This window comes from Prionailurus bengalensis, chromosome A1, assembly GCF_016509475.1.
Source record: "Prionailurus bengalensis isolate Pbe53 chromosome A1, Fcat_Pben_1.1_paternal_pri, whole genome shotgun sequence".
In the NCBI taxonomy this organism is placed as follows: Eukaryota; Metazoa; Chordata; class Mammalia; order Carnivora; family Felidae; genus Prionailurus; species Prionailurus bengalensis.
In genome coordinates, this window is record NC_057343.1 from 2,153,271 (window position 1) to 2,171,483 (window position 18,213).

Consider the following 18,213-nt stretch of genomic DNA (forward strand, 5'->3'; position numbering starts at 1 on the left):
CGTTTTCTTCTGGGATGCTGCTGAAAGTAGACATTTAAATTTTTTTTTTTTAATGTTTGTTTATTTTTGAGAGACTGAGTGTGAGCAGGGAAGGGGCAGAGAGAAGGGGAGACAGAATCCGAAGCAGGTGCCAGGTTCTGAGCTGTCGGCATAGAGCCCGACAGGGGGCTTGAACTCATGAGACCATGACCTGAGTCAAAGTCAGTCGCTTAACCGGTGGAGCCACTCAGGCGCCCCTGAAAGTAGACGTTTAGATAAAGTAAAAGGTATTCATCAGAACTGCTACGTGTGTTGTATTTTAACAACCTATTTCTGGGATATAATTGACATTACAGGCCACCAGTTGAAGATGTTTGTCTTTTCGAATTCCCTTTTTCAGTGTATAATACTGTATTCTACTGTATAATACCCTTTACATGTATTACCAAATCGTATGATATACGATATTATGAATCATGCTATAAAGGGCTTGACTGTTGTATACCCTGTATATTTTACATGTGAAGAAAACTCGTCCAAAATCCATTCCCAGTAATGAATGTGACTTGGGTTTCAATTTCTGTATAATCTAGATATCTCAACTGCTGTCTTTATATTTGACAACATTTTCAAAATACGGAAGAAAAAGAATTCAGTCCCATTACCCAGAGATGAAATAATCATCTTTTATATATATTTTTCTTGTAGTCTTTATATGCTTTTTGAACATATACTGAATCTATAGGGGTAAATAGAATCTTGAGTTAAAAACAAACATTTAAAGGTGATGATGCATATTGCCAATGGCTTTCCAGAAAAATTGTAAAACAGCAAGACCAGTGTCTGAGTGTGAATCTCATTTGCCAGCGTTGACTGTTTGCTTCATTAATGAATGATTCATGGTTCACCTTTAATTATCTGCCGTTGGGATGTGTAGGCTGTGGTGCAGACATTATTATTACTTTTTTGATTCATTGCACCTAAAAAATGCCTGCCACGTGATAGTTGAATATTTAACCAAGCTGAACTCTGTTATTGATAGGTCATATTCTGTGGTGTATACTTACTGAATGCTTTTTATAGCTCACAAAAATGTCTCTGGTTCCTATGAGCAAGTTAATATCTGTGACCATTTCTTTTCATTCCTGGAAATGGTGACAGCCGATGCTGTTTAGGAGAAAGGTGAAGGAAGGGGGCTCAGGGGACCTTAGAACTGTAACTATTTCACATAAAATCATTAATTAAGCGTCTGGGCAGTTAAGCGTCTGGCTCTTGATTTCAGCTCAGGTCGTGATCTAACGGTTCCTGAGATTGAGCCCCACATTAGGCTTTGTGCTGAACAGCACAGAGCCTGCTTGGGATTCTCTCTCTCTCTCCCCCCCCACTCTCTTTCTGCCCCTCTCCCTCTCGCAGACACTCTGTCTCTCAAAAAAAAAAAAAAAGTACCTACTTCTGTTGCTTCGATATCTGTGTAACTCAGAAACTTTGGAGTTTGAAAAAGGAATGGTTAAGGTGAATCTCAGAGAAGGAAAAAGATGCTAGAATCTTGGGTCTGAAGAAATAGAAGGCAGTTCATGAGAGGAGAGATTTTTATGTATAATCATTGCAGTTGTAAAACAGTCTCGTGAAGTAGTGGTTTCCACTGTACAGGTTAGAAACTGAAGCTCAAATGTCAGCAACACTGTCACGTTCACACGGCTAACACGGTAAAACTAGAATGCAGGACTAGGTTTATCTAAAGATCATATGCATTTTAATATAGTACACTAACTGCTGTAAATACAAGGTCACAGCTGTGTTTTAATCACTTCTTGGCCAAAGCAATGCTGTTGAAACATTTGATTTTTTTTCCCTGCGAGTCTACAACTGTTAACACCATAGCCATCCTAGAGTTCATCTTTTCTTAACAACAGAGCTCATCGCCCTCAGCTGATTATAGTTACATGCCTAATTGAGTAGATCTGTGCCAGCCTGTGCCTTCTGAACAGTCGCTGGCTTAGAGCTCCTAGGGCTCTGTGTCGTCCGGTTGTTCACCTTGCGAATATTAACCTCAAGGAGCTCACTGTCTCACCGGATGAAACGCACCGCATAAGTAATACGTCGTGATGACTGACTTCATGGACACAAGGTGTAATAAGAGTCCAGCGAAAGGGCCATTTATCAACCTTCCCTGAACAGTCAGGAAAAACTTGAGACCATCTTCGAACGGATTCTTAATTTGCCTGGCAAGCGTGTGGCAGGAAGTAGAGGCAAAAGTAACAGTCTAATGATCAGTCATAGAATTGCCGGTGGTTGCAATGTAGGCTCCTTGTGAGTGGGGGAGGAGAAGTGACCGACAGGCTAAGGATGTAAGCAGGACCAGAATATGAAAGTTCCTGTATGACACTTTAAGAAGTTTGGCTTTTATCCTGTAAGTAATGGGGAGCCATCAAAAATGCTTAATTCGTTAAATAATGGAGAGCATTGTGGAGAATGGGTTAGTGGAAGAAATGACTAGGAATAGAAAAACCTGGTAGCTATTAATAATCTGGCTAAGCACTGAATTTGGATGGCGGAGGTGGAAAGTGGTTAAAAGAATTAACAAGTCTGCGAACATTTGTATTACTCCTAATACCTTGGATCCCTATATGGAGGGTACTTTATAATTTAATTAGGGTAATTAAAATTTGTTTTAATGTTGGGGCATCTGGGTGGCTCAGTCAGTTAAGTGTCCGACTTCGGCTCAGGTCATGATCTCACCGTCTGTGGGTTTGAGCCCCGCGTTGGGCTCTGTGCTGACAGCCCAGAGCCTAGAGCCTGCTTCGGGTTCTGTGTCTCCCTCTCTCTCTGCCCCTCCACCGCTTGCACTCTATCTCTCTCGAAAATAAACATTTTCTTAAAAATAATAATTAGAAAAAGTCTGAAAAAATTGTACAATACCAGTACAGTGAAAACTATAAAGTGTTTGAGGAAAGTCAAAGAAATCCTAAAGAAATGGAGATATTCTGTGCACATTAGTCAGAAGAGTCATAAGGTGACTATGGCAATTTTACCAAAAGTAACCTATAGTTTCAGTGGAATCCCATTTTATGTCCCAATGGGTTTTTTTCTTATTTTGTAGAAATTGACTAGCTAATTCTAAAATTCATGAAAATTCAGAGGACCTAGAATAGCAAAAACAATTTTGAAATACAGAAAGTTGGAGGATTTAATACTACCTGATTTCAAGACTTAATGTAGAGCTTCAGTAATTAAGAGAGTGTGGTGTTGACATAAAGACAGACAAATAAAATGGAAAGTTCATAAATAGGCCACATGTATGTAATTTATTAATTTTTAACAGATACACACAGGAAATGCAGTGAAGAAAGGATAATCTTTTCTAAAACCTGGTGCTGGAACAAATGAGTATTCATATGCAAAAGATGACCTCAGTCTGTGTCTAATGCTATATACAAAAATTACTTCAGGGGCACCTGGCTGGCTCCATCGGTTAAGCATCTGACTTCGGCTCAGGTCGTGATCTCACCATTTGTGAGTTCGAGCCCCATGATGGGCTCCGTGCTGACAGCTCAGAGCCTGGGGCCTGCTTCAGATTATGTGTCTCCTTCTCTCTCTGCCCCCTCCCCCCATTTGTTCTCTCTCTCTCTCTCAAAAGTAAATAAAAACATTAAAAAAAAATTTTAAGGGACGCCTGGGTGGCTCAGTTCGTTGAGCGTCCGACTTCAACTCAGGTCATGATCTCATGGCTAGTGAGTTCAAGCCCCGCGTCGGGCTCTGTGCTGACAGCTCAGAGCCTGGAGCCTGCTTCATATTCTGGGTCTCTCTCTCTCTCTCTCTGCCCCTCCCCTGCTCATGCTGTCTCTCTCTGTCTCTCAAAAATAAACATTAAAAAAAATTTTTTTTTAATTAAAAAAAAAATTACCTCAAAACAGATCATGGATTAAATCTAAAACCTAAAACTTGTATAAAACTTCCCATAGGAAACATAGGGGGAAACTCTTTGTGACCTTGGGTTAGGCAAAGATTTCTTAAAAATGTATGAAGTCATGCTTTATAAAACCCCAATCTGATGAATCAGAATTCATCAAAATGAAGAAATTCTGTTCTTTGAAAGACATTCTGCTAAAAGAATGAAAAAAAAAAAAAAAAGCCAAAGACTGGAAGAAGAATACCTGATAAAGGACTCATATCCAGAATATATAAATCATTCTTAAAATTCAGTAACAGGAAAGTAATTTTTTTGAATGGACAAAATATTTGGACAGATGCTTCATCAAAGAAAACAAATGGACTGCAAAAAAACGCATGAGTAAATGCTCAGTATTATTAGTCATTAGGGAAATGCAAATTAAAACCACCATGAGATACCACTACATATCCATTAGAATGTATAAAATTTAAAAGACTGACAATACCAAGTGTGATCAAGGATACAGAGTACCTAGAACACTTATATATTGATAAGAATATAAAATGGTGCAACCACTTTGGAAACAGCTTGGAAATTCCTTTAAAAGTTAAACATAGGGGCGCCTGGGTGGCGCAGTCGGTTAAGCGTCCGACTTCAGCCAGGTCACGATCTCGCGGTCCGTGAGTTCGAGCCCCGCGTCAGGCTCTGGGCTGATGGCTCGGAGCCTGGAGCCTGTTTCCGGTTCTGTGTCTCCCTCTCTTTCTGCCCCTCCCCCGTTCATGCTCTGTCTCTCTCTGTCCCCCCCAAAAAAAAAAAAAAAGTTAAACATAACAATTATCATATGACTCAGCCACTCTACTGCTGGGTACTTACTTAAGATTAATGAAAGCATGTGTCCATAGAAAGACCTAAATGTTCCTATCAACCTTTAATAAAAAAGTAGAAACAAGTCACTTTCATCTGATGAATGGATAAACATTTGTTGTACATCCTTGTACAAATGTACAGAAATGATCTGATAAACACAATCAGATCTGAGTGAATCTCAAAATAATTATGCTGATTGAGAAAAGCCCCATGACCCCATAAAATACATTCCATTTGTATGAAATTCTAGAAAATGCAAGCTAAGCCATAGTGATGGACCAGTGGCTGCCTGGGTTTAGAGATGGGTAGGCAGGGAGGGGCAGGAGAAAGGGATTGCAAACTGGCATAAGGAACTTTTGGGGTGGTGGATTATTTTATTATCTTGATTGTGGTGATGATTTTCATTGCTGTATAGATGTAAAATCTTATCAAAATGCACATTTTATGTATGTGCATTTTATTCTATGCTAATTATTCCTTAACAAACTTGTTTTAAAAGTTGTCGAATATTTCCCAAAGTGATTTAAAAGCAGTTTACGTTCCTACCAGCAATGTATGAGAGTATTGTTAATTTGTACTTCTCTGATGACTAACAAAAGTTCAGCATATTTTAACATACATGTTGGCTGTGCAGCTTCTTTTCTGAAGTAACTATTCAAGTCTTTTGCATATGTTTCCATTTTTATTAATGAATTATAGTTGTGTCTGGATACAAGTCCTTTGTCAGAAATTGTTTTGTGACTATTTCTTCACAGTCCGAGCCTTGTCAAATTCATTTTCTTAACAGTTTTTGGTTAGAATTTGTCAATTTTCACATCTCCAAAGGCAAGGGAATTAAAAACAAAAATGAACTATGGGGACTTCATCAAGATAAAAAGCTTCTGCACTGCAAAGGAAATGATCAGCAAAGCTAAAAGGCAACCGACAGAATGGGAAAAGATATTTGCAAATGACATATTGGATAAAGGGCTAGTATCCAAAATCTATAAAGAACTCACCAAACTCCACACCCGAAAAACAAATAATCCAGTGAAGAAATGGGCAGAAGACACGAATAGACACTTCTCCAAAGAAGACATCCAGATGGCACATGAAAAGATGCTCAACGTCACCCATTATCAGGGAAATACAAATCAAAACCATACTGAGATACCACCTCACGCCAGTCAGAGTGGCTAATATGAACAAATCAGGAGACTATAGATGCTGGAGAGGATGTGGAGAAACGGGAACCCTCTTGCACTGTTGGTGGGAATGCAAAGTGGTGCAGCCGCTCTGGAAAACAATGTGGAGGTTCTTCAAAAAATTGAAAATACAACTACCCTATGACCCAGCAATAGCACTGCTAGGAATTCACCCAAGGGATATAGGAGTGCTGATGCATAGGGGCACTTGTACCCCAATGTTTATAGAAGCACTTTCAACAATAGCCAAATTGTGGAAAGAGCTTAAATGTCCATCAACTGATGAATGGATAAAGAAGATGTGGTTTGTTACTTTTTAAATTATTTTTATTATTTTTATTGTTTTTAAGATGTGGTTTATACATACAATGGAATACTACTTGGCAATGAGAAAGAATGAAATCCTATCACTTGCAGCAACGTGGATGGAACTGGAGGGTATTATGCTAAGTGAAGTAAGTCGGAGAAAGATACCATATGTTTTCACTCATATGTAGATCTTGAGAAACTTAACAGAAGACCATGGGTGAGGGGAAGGGGAAAAAAAAGTTACAAACAGGGAGCACCTGGGGGGCTCAGTCAGTTAAGTGTCCGGCTTCAGCTGAGATCAGCTGTCCTGATCTTGCGGTTCGTGGGTTCGAGTCCCACGCATCCAGCTCTGTGCTGACAGCTTAGAGCCTGGAGCCCGCTTCAGATTCTGTGTCTCCCTCTCTCTCTACCCCTCCCCTGCTCATGCTTGGTGTCTTTCTGTCTCAAAAATAAACATTAAAAAAATTGAAAATAAAAGTTACAGAGAGGGAGGGAGGCAAAACATAAGAGACTCTTAAATATAGAGAACAAACTAAGGGTGGGTGGAGGATTAGGGGAGAGGGGAAAGTGGGTGATGGGCATTGAGGAGGATGCCTGTTGGGATGAGCACTGGGTGTTGTATGGAAACCAATTTGACAATAAACTTTATTAAAAAAAAGAATTTGTCAATTTCAACAAAGTCTAATTTATCAATTTGTTGTTGTTGTTGTAATTGCTTTGGTTGTTTCTTGTGGGGCTTGAACTCATGACCCCCAGATCAAGAATCACATGTTCTACTGACTGAGCCAGCCAGGCACCTCTTGTATTCTAAGAAATCTTTACCTGTGGCCAAATAATGACGATTTTATTTTTTCCTCTAAAAGCTTTAGTTTTTCCTTGAATATTTAACTCAGTGCTCTCTCTCTCCTGTTGCTTGGTGTGTGGTATCCAGTAGGAATCAAAGTTCACTTTTGTTTTATTCCCTCTGTTGGGTCAGTATTGTCTGTTCAAAAATACCCCCCTGCCTTAAATTCGTACTGCATCTCTGTTGAAAATAAATCGACTATATGAGCGCGGGTGTATTTCTGGACTCCGTTCTGTTCCATCCATTTGTTTTGTAGCTGTGCCTACGTCACACTGTCTCCATTATTTTTGCTTCAGGGTAAATTTTGAAATGTAACTTCTGCAGCTTTGGTCTTCTTTTTCAAAGTTGTTTTGGTTCCTCTAGGTCCTTTATGTTTCCACAGACATTTTACAATCAGCTATTCAGTTTCCTAAAAATACGAAAAGCCTGCTGCGATCCCAGTTGGCGTTGTATTGAATCTGTAAGTACATCTAGGGGAGGACTGACATGTTGAAAATATTGAGTCTTCCACTCCCCCAATGTGTTAACTCTTCATTTATTTAATCTTGTCTCAGCAATGTTTTGCAGTTTTCAGTGTAGAAAACTTTTGTTTTCCTTTCACTATTTTGTGCCTTTGATACTAGTGTATAGGAATACAATTGATGGTTTCTGTTGACCTTGTATCCTGAGCCCTTGCTAATCTTATCATAGCAATTTTTTTCATTGTTACTGATTCCTTGGAATATTCTAAGGAATTGTCATCCACAAATAGGGAGAGGTTTACTTATTTTCTGTTGTTTTTCATTTTTCTTCTTGCCTTACCAAATAGGATAGGACCTCCAGAAAGGGATAGGAACCTCCAGTATTACCGTAAATAGAAGTGATAAGAGTGGACATTTTTCCTTTTTCCTTATATTCCTGGTTTCCTGAGCATTTTACCATTAATAATACTGAAGTTTGTAAAATGCTTTCCCTGCATCCACTGATATGATCATTTGGTTTGTCTGTATTATTCAGGTAATACGTTAGATTGTATTAGTTGACTTTTTATTCTTTTTTAAAAAAGCTTGAGAGAGAGAGAGAGAGAGAGCGAGCGCATGAGTTGGGGAGGGGCAGAGAGAGAGGGAGAGAAAGGATCCCAAGCAGGCTGCACGCTGTCAGTGAGGAGCCCAATGTGGGGCTGGATGTCACCAACCCCAAGAGATCGTGACCTTGGGGATCGTGACCGTGAGATCGTGACCAAGCAGAAATCAAAAGCCAGCCACTTCACTGACTGAGCCACCCAGGTGCGCCTATGTTAGTTGATTTTAAGATGTTTAACCGATCTTGTATTTCTGAGATAAAAGCTGCTTGGTCATGATATATTATTTTTATTTATTGCTGGATTTGCTTTGTTTGGCTAAGGATTATTTTGCCTATGTTTATGTTGGAACTTAATTTTTTGTAATGCCTTTGTCAGTTTTGACATTAGGGTTATGCTGTACCTAAAATAAGTTGGAAACTTTCCTCCTTTATCTTCTGAAAGACTTATGTAAGACTGGTATTATTACTTCCTTAGATATTTGATAGAACTCACCAATGAAACAATCTGAGTTTGGTGTTTTCTTTGTGGCGAAGTTTTGCTTTGTTTTGTTTTTTCCATTTTATTATTCACCATTACTCATTCATTATAGTGAAACGTCTATTCACTGCTTTCCAGCATTCCCTTTTTTTCTGCTAATAATTCTCTGATTTTCCTCCAGGGAATTATCCCTCCTTATTCAGCCTTTTGCCCCAGCTGGTCCTCTTGATCCATCTCAAACTCAGCCAGTGAGCACATCACATACCTATGGTTGCAACTGGTGCAGGAACGGTTATGTGATCCACCAAGGGTCCGTGGGGCACAATGGTGCTTTTCCTTGGAATGCTGGGATACAGATACTTCACATTCCTATTGAATATGAACCTTCAAAGGTTAGTAGCTATGGCTGCTGTAGTCATATGGAAAATGGATCAGTCACATGGAAAATGGATCCAAACTCTGAAGAAACAGATCCAGGTCATTGCTGCTTCCTTCTTTTATTTTTCTTTCTTTCTTTCTTTCTTTCTTTCTTTCTTTCTTTCTTTCTTTCTTTCTTTCTTTCTTTCTTTCTTTCCTTTCTTTTTCTTTCTCTTCTTTCTTCTTTTTCTTCTCTTTCTTTTCTTTCTTCTTTCTTCTCTCTCTTTTCTTTCTTCTTTCTTTCTTTCTTTCTTTCTCTTTTCTTTCTGATGTTGCAAGTATCCTTATCATTTTTTGTTGTTGTTGTTTAGACATTATCTAGGGATAGGTCTGCTGGCAATGAATTCATTTGCTTTTTTAAAATTGAAACATAGTTGACACACAGTGTTACGTTAGTTTCAGGTGTACAACACGGTGATTCAATGTCTAGGCCTCTATCTTACGCCATGCACCATTGCACCAAAAGTGTAACTACCATCTGTAACCATAAATTCACTTAGTTTTCATTTGAGAAAGTCTTGATTTACATTTATTCTGGAATAACATTATCATCAGATATTGGATTCCGCATTGATAATTCCTTTCTTTCAGCACTTGAAAAACGTGCCGCTTCCTTCTTGCCTCGTATTTTCGGATGAGAAATCCAAATCCACTGCCATTTTTCTTGTTTTTCCCTCCAGGTAAGGTGTCATTTCTCTCACTGCTTCCAAGAATCGCTTCCCTTGTCTTTTAGTTTTCAGAAGTGATTACGATGGGTGTTGGCTTGGGTATCTTTGTATTGTTTGAGAGTCACTCAACTTCTTAAATCTGTAGGTTTCTGTATTTTGTCCAATGTTGGAATGTTGGAATTTTTTTTTGTTTTAGGCCCACAGGTCCTTGAGGCTCTGTTCTCTCCTCGAGGGGAGTTCCTTTCTGTTGTTCGGATTGGGTAATTTCATTATTCTATTTTCAACTTCACTCTTTCTCCTGTTCCCTCCATTCTACCTACTGTTGAGCCCATCCATTGTATTTTCTATTTTGGTTATTGTATTTTTCAGTTCTAGAACTTCCATCTTTCTTCTTCATAGCTTCTATTTCTTTGCTGAGACTATTTTTCATTTTGCTTCAAGCATGTTTATAATTGCTCACTGGAACATTTTTATGATGGCTGTCTTAAAATTCTTGTCAGATAATTCTAACATCTGTGCCACTGCCTATTGTATTACCTCTGAAGTTGAGGCTTTTCTGGTTCTTGGTATGATTGATTTTTTATTGTATCTTGGACATCTTAGGTACGATGGGACCTCAGGTCTTCTTAGATCTTCTGTTTTAGCAGGTCTCCTCTGACACTGCCCACCCTGCCCCCAAGGAAATAGGTAACGTCTCATTTCTGCCAAATGGGTGTGAAAGTCCAGGTTTTCCCTTTGACACTCACTGGGGACAAGGGGTACCTCCTTATTGTCAGGCAGAGGTGGTATTTTGGGATCCTCAGTAGGCTTTCACCAACCACACCTCTGGTCGTTGAAGCCTCATTATTACCCCTTAACCCACCCCATGTAGTCTCTAATGTCACTGTGGGAGGGGTGCCCTCCTGGGTTTCTCTGATATGACCCCAGCAGGATGGGGTGGGAGGGGACCTCATTACAGCTGAATGAGAGTAGAAATCTAGGCTCCTCGCTGGGCTTTGCTGGTAGGGTAAGGCTAGGGCTGCATTTTGGTGGTTGTGTGTATGTAAGTGTGCTGTTTGACTCAGTAAAGTAGTTACTGTCTAAATGTTTTGTCTTTTTTTTTAAAGGCCTCTGCCTCTTTCTTTCTTTTTTTTTTTTTTTAATTTTTTTTTTTCAACGTTTATTTATTTTTGGGACAGAGAGAGACAGAGCATGAACGGGGGAGGGGCAGAGAGAGAGGGAGTCACAGAATCGGAAACAGGCTCCAGGCTCTGAGCCATCAGCCCAGAGCCCGATGTGGGGCTCGAACTCACGGACCGCGAGATCGTGACCTGGCTGAAGTCGGTCGCTTAACCGACTGCGCCACCCAGGCGCCCCTAAATGTTTTGTCTTGATAGGTGTTCCTTTCTCGGTCTTTTGGCTGCAGAACAGGTTGCTCCCATTGGTGTTCCACACTGCCGGCTTCTCCAACACCCAATATTAGATATATGTGGCAAAAAAGAAATGTTGTTTCTTGGGTCCTGAGGTTCCTAAATGGTCTCTCCACTTTTCAGACCCTTATGTTTTTTATGTAATATCCAGAAATTTTTGTTGTACTTAGTGGGAGTCATAGGGGGAATTATTCAATCTTGTTCTAGACCTGGAAGTCCTGGAGAAATTTTGGATTACAAACTCACTGTCTTTGCCACTCAGATTTCGTTTCATCTTATCAGTTTTGGTAAGTTGTGTTTCTTTAGGGATGTTTTATCTAAGTTATCAAATTCATTGGCATAACGTTTGTAATATTCCCTTTCTATTCTCTTGATGTCAGTAGGATCTGTAGTAACTTCTTCATTACTGATACTAGTAATTTATGTATTGATCGAGACTTTGCTAATAACTTTAGTAATGCTTCCAGAGAACTTTTGGTTCTATTAGTTTTTGTGCTATTTTTCATATTCTACATCATTATTCTCTGGTCTTATTTTTACCTTCTTTTCGTTTGAGCTTCATTTGCTTTTCTTCTTCTGGCCTTTTAATTTAGATCGATTTTGAAGGCTCTTGAAAATACAAGCATTTAAATATTTAATTTTCCCCATATGCACTTCATTAGCTGCACAAGACAGGTTTTGAAATTTTGTATTTTCATTATCATTCAGTTCCAAGTATTTACTAATTTCCTGTCTGATTTTTTTGACCTATTGATAGATTTTTTAAAAAATGTTTAATTTTGAGAGAGAGAGTGAGCGAGTGAGAGAGCATGAGTAGGGGAGGGTCAGAGAGAGAGAGAGAGAGAGAATCCCTCTGTCTCTGCACTATCGGCACAGAACCCAATGCGGGGCTTGATCCCATGAACCATGAGATCATGACCTGAGCCAAAATCAAGAGCTGGATGCTTGACTGAGCCACCCAGGTGCCCTGACCCATTGATAGATTTATATGCTACGAAAGGACAAATCCTTCCTGAATTTTTCAGTGTTCCTACGAAGTCTTAACCTCCTGAGCTGTAAAATTGATTTTAAGGTGCTTACTTTTAACTCCCCTAGAAATAATAGATTTTCATATATCACTTTGCAGCCATTTGCCCCTGAAAGGTAGAACTAATGGTTACCATCCAAAAGATAAGAGAATAATCTCTTTGGGAAGCCAAATGGTTACGTTCCAGAGTAGAGACCTAGGCTAATGGCAAGGGTGACTGAATGAATAACCCAGACCTCAGGAGTGATTTTGAACATTATCTTCCTTTTAGTCTCCCCTCCAGGGAAATAGAGTTACATTTCAAAGGGTAAGGACCCAGGATCCTTCCTCCTCTCATTGGACAGAAATTCTCTAAGTGCAGAAATTCATATTTTCAGGATTCCTCTCTGACAGTATAATCGCCCCACCACATATGTAGGTATACACAGTCTGAGTTCATCGTCTGCACAGTGTTAGGCATGCGGGGGGACTAATAATACTGCAATGTTATTCTGGCTGTTCTTAATGTGAATTAGGCTGACCTCTGACCAAGGTGACTGGTGTTTCTGCTAGTATGTATATAAATACGTAAGAAAGGTAACATCGCAGATCCTTCACATAATCAGTGTGTCTTTTAATTTCCAATAATTTAAGCTCTTCTAGATGTCTTATTGCTATTAATTTAATGTTATGCTGTCACGGTAATAAGACATTGAAAACGATTTCAGCCTTTCAAAATTTATTGAAATTTTTTTTATGGCTCACCATGTGGTCTTAGTGAACATCCCACGAGTTCATGAGTGCATTCTAAGGTTAATGGGTGAGGTGTTCTGAAATGTCAGTTACGTCAAGGTGGGTAATAGTGTCATTCAAGTCTCTTTATATTCTTACTTTATATCCTGACTTTTGGTATAGCCATTTTATCAATTATAAAGAAAGGGGTTTAGAATATCCTATGACTCCAGGTTTGTCTGTTTCTCTCTTTAGTTGTTTTCATGTATTTGAAGCTTTGTAATTAGGCACATAAAAATTTGCAAGCATTATGCCTTCCTAAAGTCTTGATCTTTTTTTTTTTTAATTTTTAATGTTTATTTTTGAGAGAGAGAGACAGAGTGTGAGCAGGGTAGAGGCAGAGAGAGAGAGGAAGACACAGAATCCAAAGCAGGCTCCAGGCTCTGAGCGGCCAGTACAGAGCCCGACACGGGGCTTGAACCCACGAACTGCGAGATCACGACCTGAGCCACAGTTGGATGCTTAACTGACCAAGCCACCAGGCACCCCTGAAGCCTTGATCTTTTATCACTATGAAAGTATATTTTATCTGGTGACTAATGTTTGCATGATGTATATTTTTTCATCCTTTTACTTTCAAGTTATCTTTGTGTTTAAAATACATTTCTTAGAGATAGCATATAGTCATAGAATAGGGTCTTGTGGGTTTTTTTTAATCCAATATGACAATTACTGTCTTTGTAGTATTTAGTGTATACTTACATTTAAGTATGCATTTAAGCATACATTTAAGCATAACTTACACTTAAGTTATGAGTAAAGTCTGCCATTTTGCTATTTGTTTTCAATTAGTCTCATTTGTTTTTGTGTGTGTGTGTGTTTCAGTTCCCCCCCTTGACTTCTTTGGGGCTAACATTTCTTATTATTCCATTTTGACTCCTTTGTTCACTTTTTGACTATACCTCTCTGCAGTATTTTTTAGCGGTTTCTCCAGGAATTATGAAATACCTCTTTAACTTATCAGTCTATTTAGAGTTAATATTGTACTATTTTCACTACAACTGTATAGTTCCATTTACCAACCCATCTTTTGTGCTTTTACTATGTTACAAATCTCATAATATAGCACTATACTTTGTTTTAAACAAGCACCTCTTAGAAATTTTTAAGTTTAGTTTATTTTGAAAGAGAGAGAGAATGCAAGTGAGGCAGGGGCAGAGAGAGAAGGAGAGAATCCCAAGCAGGCTCACACCATCAGCACAGGGCCCCAAGCAGGGCTCGAACTCATGAACTGCGAGATCATGACCCGAGCCAAAACCAAGAATTGGATGCTTACCCGACTGAGCCCCCCGGGCGCTCCTGAACAAGCACATCTTTTAGAGAAGATAATAAAATATAATTTTACAAACTTATCTATACACTTACCATTACTGTAATCGTTTCCTATCTATAGATCTGATGCACAAAATTTGTATTTCCTATTTAGATATCTCTTCTCAGCTCCGGATTAAAATATCCCATTATTTCACATCTTTACTGAGATGTTATCTCCAAGTTAAAATGTTCAAAACCAGGGGCGCCTGAGTGGCTCAGCTGGTTAAGCGTCCAACTCTTAATTTTGGCTCAGGCCATGATCTCACGGTTCAAGGGATCGAGCACCGCACTGGGCTCTGTCTACACTGTCAGTGCAGACTGGGATTCTGCTTGGGATTCTCCTCTCTGTCCCTCCCCGGCTCACATGCGCACGCTCTCTCTCTCTTTCAAAATAAATAAACATTTTAAAAAAATGTTCAAAAATGTTCAAAACCAAACTATTCACCCCAAAGAATCTTTTCTCATTAACCTACTATGGAAATTCACATTTTCTCATACCAGAAGCCAGAAACTCCAAAGCAACGATTCCTCACGTTATTATTCTTACTTACTTGCTGCCCTTTGTTTTTCTTTTAAAAAGTTGTTGTTAAAAATGGAAAACTTTCTGTTCCATCCATTTTTGTTCCTTCCTTATACCTTAACTTGAACATGAGTAATTTGCCCACTGAGTGATCTATATGAGCAGCACAATAAAGACCGTATGTATTATTTCACACTGACTTTATTTCTAGCCACAATTCTAAATCACTCTTATACTATGTTCAATAAATTATCCCTAACTGAAACCAAGAGAGTCATTTGCGGTGTCAGCGCAAATCCCACAAGCTTCGTGACATACGTGGGTGGGGGCGCCCGGGTGGCTCAGTCGGTTAAGCGTCCCTCCAACTTCGGCTCAGGTCATGATCTCGTGGTTTGTGGGTTCAAGCCCCACGTTGGGCTCTGTACTGACAGCTCAGAGCCTGGAGCCTGCTTTCCGATTCTGTGTCTCCCCCTCTCTCTGTCGCTCCCATGCTCTGTCTCTCTGTCTCTTGATAATAAATAAAAAAAACATTTAAAAGAATAAAAAAAAAAAGCTTCATGACACACGAGTCTGATTGCAGCCGGGGAGCTTTATCTCTACAGTCAAGGATGGTTTTGTTGACTGTACTCTTTGTTTATGCTGACAACTTCTGTTTGTTGAAATTTCCAAGAAGCAGATGTTACTTTGTATTTATTTTGATGCCACAGGAATTTCACTGAGCTGATTCCTATGATGACTGAAAAATTCATGTAGTATATAACACACGAAGCAAAACATGAACGATCCCTTCACGGCCACCCTACTTACTCCTCCCCCTTTTCCAACCGTCTTGGTGCTTCCTTCCAATCTCCTTCAATGCTTTTATGTATGTTTTTCTCCTCAAGTTTAAAAGTAATATGTGCCCATCACAGAGAACTAAAAAATAATTCGATAACAGAACAAACTCGCTTATAATCACAAAATCAGAGCCCAGTACCCAGGCACACACACTTTGTCTATGACTGGGGGTCATACACATGGTTTTGCGTCTTACATTTTCATGTATTGTGAATAATGTCCTGTGTCAGAGTCCGAAAGCATTAGTATTTTATCAGTATGAGTTAACACCTCCAACTCAGACCATAAAGAAAGGCAGTTTAGTCTTTGCTAGGAGAAAAATATGTTTCATCTTAGAAGCAGGAAAGAACATCAGGCCTCTGTAAATATTGCAATTAGAAGGGCCCCTTTTCTCTTAATAATCAGTGTAAAATACAGCACTAAGCAACAAAGCACAGAATATATAACTGAATGCTTCTAAGACTAATCATTATTTGATCTACATACTACTAGAGTATTAGCAAGAAAGCATGTTTTCCATTTAATCCCTCAACAATGTATCTATATAGTTACATAAAATGCTGATTGACATCGATTGATCTGCAGCCATAATCTAAATATAAACACATCTGTAGAACCCTAACCTTGTACTGCCTTTTCTCTCACTCACTCACAAACCAATGAATAAGTACTGAATGGATACTTCTCAAAGAGTAGTTTGGGTGGGCCTGGTGGCTCAGTGGTTTGGGGTTTGGGGCGCCCGGGTGGCTCAGTCCATTGAGTGTCCGACTTTGGCTCAGGTCATGATCTCATGGTTCGGGGGTTCGAGTCCCGTGTAGGGCTCTGCACTGACAGGTCTGAGCCTGCTTTGGATTCTGTCTCCCTCTCTCTCTCTTTCTCTGCCCCCCTCCAAAAATAAATAAACATTTTTTTTTTTTTTTTAAATTTTTTTTTTCAATGTTTATTTATTTTTGGGACAGAGAGAGACAGAGCATGAACAGGGGAGGGGCAGAGAGAGAGGGAGACACAGAATCGGAAACAGGCTCCAGGCTCCGAGCCATCAGCCCAGAGCCCGACGCGGGGCTCGAACTCACGGACCGCGAGATCGTGACCTGGCTGAAGTCGGACGCTTAACCGACTGCGCCACCCAGGCGCCCCTAAATAAACATTTTTTAAAAGAAGGTGGTTTAACAATTCCACCTATAAAATATGTCTCCAATTCTACATAAAACTAAACAGAAAGATATTTTTAAAATGTTATTCCACTCGGTGTTTCAAAACAAGAAATGTAATTTCACCCACTTCAAAGGCATGTTAAAGAAAACACACATATGTGGACCTTCTGGCTCACAGGAGGCCAAGGAGCAATTCTCTTCAGTCCTCCTTAACCTGGGTTCATGCGACACCAGCCACCTCCCCCATGCTGCCTAAGTTCAACCCCAAGGAGATCAAAGTCGTGCCACCTCTGCCCTGGCTCCTAACATCGGCCTCCTGGGTCAGTCTCCAAAAAGGGTTGGTGATTACATCACCAAGGCAACGAGTGACAGGAAGGGTCTGAGGATAACAGTAAAACTGACCATTCATCGGTATGACAGGTCCAGACTGAACTGGTACCTTCTGCCTCTGCCCTGATTATCAGAGCCCTCAAGGAACCGCCAAGAGAGAGAAGCAGAAAAACACTAAGCACAGTGGAAATACCACTTTTGATGAGACTCAACACTGCCTGGCGGATGTGGCACTGATCTTCAGCCAGAGAACTCTCTGGAGCCTGACACAGATCCTGGGGACTGCCCAGTATGTGGGCTGCAATGTTGATGGCCACCACCCTCGTGACATCATTGACGACATCAATGGAGGTGCAGCCGAATGCCCGCTAGCTAACAACTACAAAGGAAAAGTATTTCAGTAAAGGATCATTTAACAACCGAAACAAACAAACAAACAAACAAACAAACAACAAAACAAGCCCCCAGACCACCAAAACCCCCTCACACATATGGAACGAAGTACGATTTGGAGTGTTTCCTAAAAGTGAACAGACTGGCAGCGGACCTTTCCTTTCCTACGTTCTTCTGTCACTTTTCCAGTAAAGAGTCACAAATGTGATACACAGGGATGGACCAACCACATCGGTTCCAGAAGACAGTCCTCTTTTGTAAACCCCATCACAGGGCCTTAGGTTTTGAATTTAACAACCAAGAAAAAAAAAGCATGAAAAACCACATTACTTTACTATTTGTAACGCACATCTTCACTTCAAAGTGTCTGGAAAGACCAGATGTTAAAATACGGACCCACAGTGTTCACTCTGCACACAGCCGTTTGGAATAAAGGGCACAAGGGGAGGGCCGGTTACAATCCGAAAGTGTCGCCTAAATAGGAACATTCTGGCAAATTCTTTCCTTACTTCTTTGTCTTCACAGCCTATCTCAAGGACAAAATACAGGCATGTTGTACTTCAGGGGTAGATGAAGAATTTCACTTCTAAAAGTAATGTTTAAAAGTCTTTCTTACAAACTTAACCAAGAAAGTATACGAAAGTATTTATTAGCTCCCTATTTGTTATATGAAATTAGAGCACGCCCTTTTCTGTTATATACACCACATATAAGCGACACTACAGTAAACGGGCATAATTCCCTCCTCACTCTCCTCC

The 18,213-nt window shown here is 39.8% G+C and overlaps 1 pseudogene; it reads left to right on the top strand.

Annotated features, from left to right (window-relative positions):
- Positions 1-5,039: 5,039 nt before the first annotated feature.
- Positions 5,040-17,554, top strand: LOC122496223 (annotated as a pseudogene).
- Positions 17,555-18,213: the final 659 nt, after the last annotated feature.